This window comes from Micromys minutus, assembly GCF_963924665.1.
Source record: "Micromys minutus genome assembly, chromosome: X".
NCBI classification, from domain to species: domain Eukaryota; kingdom Metazoa; phylum Chordata; class Mammalia; order Rodentia; family Muridae; genus Micromys; species Micromys minutus.
Genome location: NC_137970.1, coordinates 121449030 through 121457453, shown reverse-complemented (window position 1 = coordinate 121457453; position 8424 = coordinate 121449030). Strand labels below are relative to the sequence as shown.

Genomic DNA, 8424 nt, shown 5'->3' with positions numbered 1-8424 from the left:
AATGAATTCAATGAGTGCCAAAGCAGAGAGACACAACTTTAGACTTATTTGCACAACCATTCTATGTTAATTAAAAAGATGAGAGGACTGACTGAGCCACTTCATTTTAAGATTTGCTACACCATGAAATTTTATTTAGATTCTGGACAAAACTATTTGCATAATTTATATATTTAGAGCATGCTATTACCTTCTTACTTTAGAAGAACATAAAAATTTTGTGTAGGGCAAATGCAAGACTACATATATTGCCCATGACATAAAGATGCAATAAGTATCTATCCATGTATGTGCTAGAGCTTAAATAAAATTTATAAACTACTTTTAGAAAGCAGAGCTCCTCCTTCACATTAAACAAATGGAAATACTTTAAAAATCAAACCAAAATGTCTATTTTAGGTATGGTTATGTGGTTTTCAAAAGAAAATAAAAGTGGAAAATGTTCGATGTTTTTGAAATACCACCTTCCTCTCTCTCAGTGTGCTTGCTTATTAATACAGTTTGAATGGATTCTTGCTTTGACATGAAAGTTTATTTTTAAAATAACTGTGGATAATCTGTTACTATAGCAATAATTTCCCAGTCTGTAGTTATTTAATCTTAGCATATCATGAAACTTTTAATGTCAAAGTGGTCCATATTTAGAATGGATGCAGGCTTGGAGCTACCCCCTCAATACTAGCGATGGTCCAGCATCTCCAAAGTCCTGAATTTAATTTTTGTATCTACAAAAAGTAAAATTAACACAGCACTTGGTTTCATCAGTGATTATGACGTTCATAATAGCAAATTACATTTTTGACAGAGAGATTGCTTATTTTTTAATTCTCCTTCAATCTTAACCTGTTAGCATTCTGAACATGGGGAGAAGCATTTGTGGATACTGCTAGATTTAGATTAGGTGCCTGCCATGCTGCTGGAAACACAGGAAAGGAGTAGCAGGGCACAAGCCACAGGCACACACACACATGCACCACACACAAACATACATACACACATGCACACACACGTACCACACACACATACACACACATGCACACACATGCACCACACACACACATTCACCACACACAAACATACACACACACATGCACACACACGTAACACACACACATACACACACATGCACACACATGCACCACACACACACATGTACCACACACACACATGCACCACACACAAACATACATACACACATGCACACACATGCACCACACACACACATGCACCACACACACACATTCACCACACACATACACACACACATGCACACACATGCACCACACACACATACACACACCATACACACATGCACCACACACACATACACACCACACACACATGCACCACACACACACACACACACACACACACACATGCACCACACACACACACACACATGCACCATACACACACAGACCACACACACATGCACACACATGCACCATACACACACACACCACACACACATGCACACACATGCACCACACACACACACACATGCTCCACACACACACACACACACACACACACACACACACACACACACCACACTGTGACTGAAAGCTCACAGAGGCGTTCATGCTCTTCATTCTAATACAAATGTAGCACTTTCAGGTGGTTCTTATTTAGGTCTCTTTCTGCTCATAGCGTTCTCCCATATTCTTCGTTCCTTTTTCTTCTCTAGTGACACTGAAATAATTTTAATTCTTCAAATAGTCATGTTTCTTCTTCAGGTTCTTCACACATACTGCTTTCTTTGCTTTACCACATAGAGTTCATTGTACTTGGAACAGCTCATGCACTCGCTGTCATTCCATTATGCTACACTCCGAGTTCAATGATGCCAGGAATCTGTTTTCTTTACTATGGCATTTCCATTGCTTATCATAAATGGATTGTTTAGATGTTGTATGAATATATGGATAAAAGAATGAATGAGTTATATGCAGCTTTGCTGATAAGAAATAAAATCTTTTTTTAAATCACCCCCCTGTTAGTATCAGCCCTCTTACCTATTGGTGGTGCGTGCCTGTAATCCTAACACTCCAAAGGATTGCAACTTCAAGTCTAGCCGCAAATGCAGAGTGAATTCAGGGCAAATCTGGGTTAGCATGAGAACCTGTCTCACACCCCTTTCCCATGAATAAAAATCACAATTCAGATGTCCTTTTACTAGTAGAGTCCACTTTGAAGGCCCATTGAGCTAACGAATGAATGTAGCATTGAAAACAGAGATACAAACCGCATCCACAGAAATATATATTATTTCTTTTAATGTCCTCTTTGAGAAGATGCCTTTAGACTCTAGCAGTATTTTTGTTCTTGAGTGAAGGATTATATATTTTGGAAATTTAAAAAAGTTATTTAGATTCATTTCATCCATTTGTTGATTTATTTCCACACACTCTAGATCTTTTTCTCAGAAATAAGGTGCAACTAGTAATCAATGCAATTTACTTTTTAAAATTTGTTTCCTGTTGTGTTTTGCTAAAGATATTTTTCTCCAAATTAGTTGAGAGCCATGATGTTGAGAGCTCACAACAGGGCGACAGAGCACAGGGGTACAGGGAGGAAAGAACTTCAGCTTTCTCCTGGGGACTGGAGAAATTTAGAAAATAAAAAGAAAATTAAAAGAAGGTTGGATTCATCAGTCTTCTGTGCTTGTCATCCTCTCCTTCATCCTCCTCCCCCTCATCCTCCTCTCCTTCCTCTCCCTCATCCTCCTGTCCTTCCTCCCCCTCATTCTCCTCTTTTTCCTCCCCCTCATTCTCATCTCCTTCCTCCCCTTCATCTTCATCGTCATATTCTTCACCTTCATCTTCCTCTCCTTCTTCACCCTCCTCTCCTTCCTCCCTTCATCTTCATCATCATCTTCTTCACCTCATCCTCATCTCCTTCATCCATATCTTTCATCCCTTCTTCCTCTTCATTGTCATCATCCTCATCCTCTGCCTCTCCTTCATCATCCATATCTGGAACCAAATAGTACTGCAAGGGATGTGAGTAAGTGTCATGGTTGCTGACCTCTCCTAACTCGTCAGCACAGGCATCAGAATGCTCGGTAAACCAGGTAAAGCCTCTCTGCCTCTTCGTGCTGGCTTTATGCTGTGTTTGACTTGAGCGTTTTGTCAAATCCTTTCCATATTTCCATTTGATCTTGGTGGACTTTGAAGACGGGTCACCACTCTCATTCAGATGGAATTCTTTTGAAAGAACTTTATTTTCAAAGTAAGGATTTTCCTCAAAATAAAAATCTATTCTGTAACCCGATTTAGTGTCTTCAAATTCAGTAACTTCGACTCTGGTCAAATAATGCAGGGACTCCTCGTCCTCCTCCCCAAGCAGTGCAGACACTTGTGGATGGTTGACAAATGTTGCTACCCAAAAGTTTGGGATTTTGGCGATCAATTCTGACCTCTTCTGAAAAAAAATGGTTGGCAGAGTTTGTTATATTTTTGTTCTACTTTCAAAATGTCCTCACTGCCTTGTTCATTAAGCCTGTCTATTTCACTTTGTACTTCATCAATATGTTCAATGGCTTCTTGCTGGTCTTTTTCTCCCTTCCGCAGGCAGGCCTGGAGAGGCCGACTTGTCCTCCAGCCTCAGGGCAGCAGCGGGTCTGGGTTTCTTGGACTGAGGCAGGATCCCAGATTGCCACTTCGGGGGCCATGGCAGTAGGGATGTGGCCGGGAGACCGAGGCCAGAGCCACGATGTTCACAGCAGGAAGAAAGTCGCAGGAACTGTTATTTAACTTTTATGACTCATAGATTAAGATTAAGAAAGTAGTTTCAACAGTTGCAGACTTAAAATCATGGGAATTTTTCTTTACCTACTTTTGAAGTCACTGTGCAAGTCGTAATTGGTGACTTAGATTATGAAAAACCCAAGCATCACACACACACCAGAACCCAAGCATTTTATCGTTTTGTAGTGTTTTATGAAAGAAGTTCCAGTCCATAGAATTTTACCTGATTGCATCAGTAAAACTTTTTGCTGTTGTGCAGTGCTAACTTGTGGCTCTGGTTCTCTCTGCTTTTTCTCTCTTCTCAGACTTTATTATGCTTTATTTGCTGAAAGTTTCTTCTGCGCTCTGAAGGTGGGCAAATCCTTACGCATGCTTTGCACCCACTCTAGCCTCCATTTGCCTGCCGTATAAATAAAATTATATTTAACTTACTTTTGTTGGCAAGTCTTTGGTTAAGTGTAGAGATGAGGAACATGAGAAGTGCAGTGTCATGTCCTGAACTGAAAATAACAGTTGCCTGAAGCTTCTCATGTCACCCTGGAGTGACAGCAATTTCCAACAGTTCATGAGCTTATGAGGGTGGTCTAAGACTATATTAGTTATGTGTCTGGGTACAGTAAGCATACACACACACACACACACACACACACACACACACACACACACGTATATATATTAGTTACTTAAAATTAAGTATTATTATTTTGCTGTTAAAACAATTATTTTATAAGGTAACATGTTAAGTAACAGGTTTCTTTATGACATTTTCATACATGTTTTTATACCTCAATAATATGACCATATTCTTTGAAAATTCCCTATGTAAGTACTGTATTTGTGTTGTTACTTCTCTTTCTCATGTTTCCTCAGGGATCTCTCATTTTGTCCCCTGCTCATTCTCAAATGTATGATCTCTTTTCCTCTCTTATTATTGTAGTGTATAGAGAGTGATTGTTGTACAATTTGGAATTTGAAAATTTAATTATAACATAATTTTACAACATATGAGAGTAAGGCTGCTACTATATCTATCCATATTTGTCTCAAGAATTTGGTCCCTATAGTTAGTATAATAATAGCCCCCTAAATCTACATAATAATCCTGGGACATGGTGCTTTGGCGAACTTCTAGGGAGGATTTGTGTACTTGCTTTTTCCTGTTTCTGAAGGTTGCCTACACTACCTCCTATGCTCACTGATGATGCCTTTGTTCTTTTGTATAAGGATCCTTAGGATTTTTTTTTTTTTTTTTGTCTTATAAGGTGATATCCAAGTCCCAGGAATTATAATGTAGACTTTTGGGGCTATTTTTCTGCTCAGCACAGGAACTGAATTCATGAGACAAATATGGGTAGATATAGTAGCAGCAGAAACAAACCAGAACACTGTGCTGATCTTGTTTCACTTTAACGACCATCTAAATCAAGGTCACTAGTCAAAACTTCCAAACATTTCCTATGCATCTTCATTGTTATTTCCAAATGCCCTTAGCTCCTTTACAGAGGTCCTGTAATGTCCTCCCACAAGAGACATCTCATCATTGTTATCTGTCCACATAATAATCATCACTGCCTTTTCTACTCTTTAACTTTAGCTGGTGATGCTTATGTCTGTTTTTCTGGCCTTCCATTCGGCTGCCCCTTTTATCTTCATGATCACTTTCCTCAGTCTTAAACTGATTACTCTGCTCCTTGTTTATAATTCTGAAACCCAGTTTTCTGAGTACATACCATGTTTTTCCTTACCCATAATGTCTTAGCATCCATTTTTATATTCATAATTTCACTGAACATGCTTTGAGCTGCTACTTTACACTGGTACTGGGAGTATCTATGGATGAAATGCAGTTCTTTTCCCCATGAGACAACTTGAATTGCAGCTAAAATAGAATCACATACAATTGCCCTTCATGCTCTGAAAGTTGAATTCTAACTTTGCTGGTTTAATTGACATCTCTATTCTATTAAGCTTGCCAATTTCTTGCCATCATCACACTACTAACATTATTTGATTTCTCTTTCTTCTGCATCCCTTCACTAGATTCTCATGGATAACACCATTTCACACTTCATTTTAAAAAAAGAGATTGATAGCTCCTTGCTTCCTTTCTTCCTTTTTCCCCCCTTTAATTATTTTTCACTTCCTTAAATTATTTCTTTTTGTTTCTTGGTGACTAAAACAAAACAAAACAAAATAAAAACTTGTGCACAGTTCAAATTTACTTGTACTATAGAGTAAAATACATCTGTTTTGGTAAAATTTTGCAGTTCTCGTGTGGAGATTGGATGGAAGTCCTTTGTGCAGTGGAAGTTTCCAGTGAGCTATGTCAGTTGGCTGGCATCATCATGTTACAGGGTTGACTAGAGTGAGTAGGTGGAGAGTCTCAGCAGGGAAACTCCTCAAAAGTTCTTGCAGTTCCATTAATGTCTGTCTAAACTCAGCTGTGATCTTAACGAACCCTGGCCGAGCCTCTTCATTTTTATTGCATTTTATTCCAAGCGTAAAAGCAGTTGCCACATAGGTGTGGCAAAGAACTTAGAAAAAAACATGTTTGTCAAATTGTCTTTGGTACCCCACTGCTTCCTGAGTGTTTTGAGGTTTTTTTTTTTTTTTTCTTTTTTTTTTTTCCAATTGAAATCCTCATGGACATGCTCAGTTATAGCAGCAGTTAGACTCTCAGTATATTGTACTATTGGTACTCTGATACCAGCAAGGGAAACCTAAGTAAGTATAGGTTTATATGCAGACATATGTGTTCTAGGCTTCCATTGTGTGGTTAGAATAAACAGTGAAGGATATCTCAATTGCTGGTTATTCACTCTGTCCTTTTTATGAAGTTCTGGAATAAAGTTAGTTTACCCAAGCGAGCACTAGGAATCCAGTCTTAGTTTTCCTTTCCTCTCATTCTCTGAATCAGCTTTTTCTGCTAAACAAATCCAAGTCATGAAATTCCCAAATTAAGCATTCTCCCTCCCATTCTACTTTTTGTGAATAATCCGTTTTTCCCTTATGCTAAAGAATGCATTCTGTCTCCTCTTTGTGAATGTGTAACTACAATATTACTGCTGTATATAGACAGGTCTACAAACAATGTTGACCATGCCCCAGGTTCCATGAGAGCATGCTTTGTGTTATAAATCATAAGCCTTAGTGTGCAACACTTACTTGAATCTATATTAGTAGTCATTTGTCTGTTTCTTTAATATGCCAGAAACAGCAACCCATCAGATCTGGAGACTTGCTAGACCATAGTTCCAGTGTCTCACTCATCTCTGTTTCTTGTTGTTTACTTCCTTTTGATATATCGTCCAATATATTTGTTCTGAGATGCCTGCATAACACTGAAGAATGCAGTACTCAGGCTTCTACTAAAAACCAGTTATTCAGCATTCATAAGTTTAGTGATGGAATTTGAGGCATTCATTTGATTTACTAGAAACTTTGTCCTTTTGGGTGAATATATTCTACATTCACTTTTCTTTTGGTATTGGACCCTTTGAATTAACTTTCAGACTACGTGAAGGTCTCTTGTTTCCATCTCTTCAGAGGTCTGGATATTCTAGAGTTAGCCTATCATCTTACAAAGAAAATGAAATTTGTTTCTTGTTACCACTGTTATCACCAAATGTTATCACTTTCCTGTGTTTGAGCTCTGGAAGAAGTGTTGTTCTGTGAGATAATATATATAAAAATTTCCTCACTTAGTTTCCCTTTATTCATGTGGTTTTTATTTTTAACAAATGGTATTTACTATAAGATCCATAGGTTGTAATATAAGGTTAAGTGCATATATATTAGCAAATTAAAAAAATTGCTTTGGTTTCTTGATGCTACTTAAAGAAAACATACAACCTTGTGGTAGTTTAATTTTTATCATCATCTTGCTCTATAAATAATTTTTACCTACCAACTAGGAACAAGAGTGAGTAGGTAGGAAAGGACGGAACTTGTGTCAGGAAGGAATATTCTTAAGACATTTTGGATGCCATTTACATCCTTTAAAATATGCAAATAAGTTATCTATAATGAATACATGGCTGACTAGTGATCAGCAATGGAATGTTGGGCTAAGCCATTTGCTATATGATGATATGGGTCCCTAGATAACAAACAGCTCACGAATGGGAGCTATTGATCAGGGTGAGTGGCTATGTTACAGAAACTGCATTGAGTTTATTTCTGTATGATGATAATTAAACATTATTTTGTCTCCAAGAAATGAAACCAGGAAGAAAATGAAACTCTATTTATAGTATTTATGTACTTTGTCAACATCACAAGGCAGCGTTAAAGCAATGATGCTCAATATCAACTTCGGTGATAATGCAAATATTCTCAATCTGACTTGGAAATTGGTATTTTTTATTTGTATCTGACTACTTGTCACTTAAAATATGAGTACTGATGGAATACATTTAAAATAATTTTAAATTTATTCTTTGAGAATCTCAAAATTTTCCTAGGTCCTCCTCCACCTTCCCACTCATACATCTTTATGTTCATTCTCTCTATTAAAATAAAACAACACACAAAACAACAATGAAGCCTAATTTGTGTTAGTCAGTTACCCTTCAGCATGGTACTTGCTCTATTTTAAAGGTCATTTCTTTGAATAAAAATAATTACCCCCCTCCAGTTGAGAATAGCTTTTTTGGGCTGGAGAGATGGCTCAGCT

General features: G+C 37.6%; 1 pseudogene across 1 annotated transcript; it reads right to left on the bottom strand.

The window, feature by feature from the left end:
* Nucleotides 1–678: 678 nt before the first annotated feature.
* LOC308415241 (protein SET-like) lies at nt 679–5515 on the bottom strand (annotated as a pseudogene). The gene is made up of 4 exons: nt 5495–5515; nt 4182–4286; nt 2816–3744; nt 679–725 (listed from the first exon to the last, which is right to left on the bottom strand). The product of its transcript is annotated as a protein SET-like (transcript).
* Nucleotides 5516–8424: the final 2909 nt, after the last annotated feature.